We start from the raw sequence: 465 nt of genomic DNA, 5'->3' as shown, positions 1-465 counted from the left end.
ATAAACTCACTCCTGATTGGCGACAGTACTTCCTGTAGATTCCATGACTCAGCTATGACTCAGACCAATCGCTGAGGATGGGTTGCATACGTTTGCAATATGGCGATAGCCGTTTCAGGAAGTGACAGTGAAAGCGGTGGCCTACTTTCGCGCCCCCCCCCGGCCGAGCCGCGGAATAACTCAACACTGGCTGACCGGTCCACAGCCCCAGAAAGGTTGGGGACCACTGCTCTAGGTGACAAGCCGGACTAAGAGCGGTTCAGAAAGTCACTATGGTAAATGTTACATCTAGGTCAACTTTTTCTTTTCTTTTTTTCTTTTTGCTGCATATATTACTGGATTAAAGAGATGAGATCACACTCGCCAGACGCTCAAAGTATTGAATGAACTCATCTTTCCTGCTCTAACTGGTGAGCTTTGTAGGGCTTTCACAACCAGTCAAGTACTTTTTTTTGTTTTGCGTTG

This window comes from Oryzias melastigma, linkage group LG23 (genome assembly GCF_002922805.2).
Source record: "Oryzias melastigma strain HK-1 linkage group LG23, ASM292280v2, whole genome shotgun sequence".
In the NCBI taxonomy this organism is placed as follows: Eukaryota; Metazoa; Chordata; class Actinopteri; order Beloniformes; family Adrianichthyidae; genus Oryzias; species Oryzias melastigma.
The sequence above is the reverse complement of the archived record's forward strand: the minus strand, read 5'-3'. Positions refer to the sequence as shown.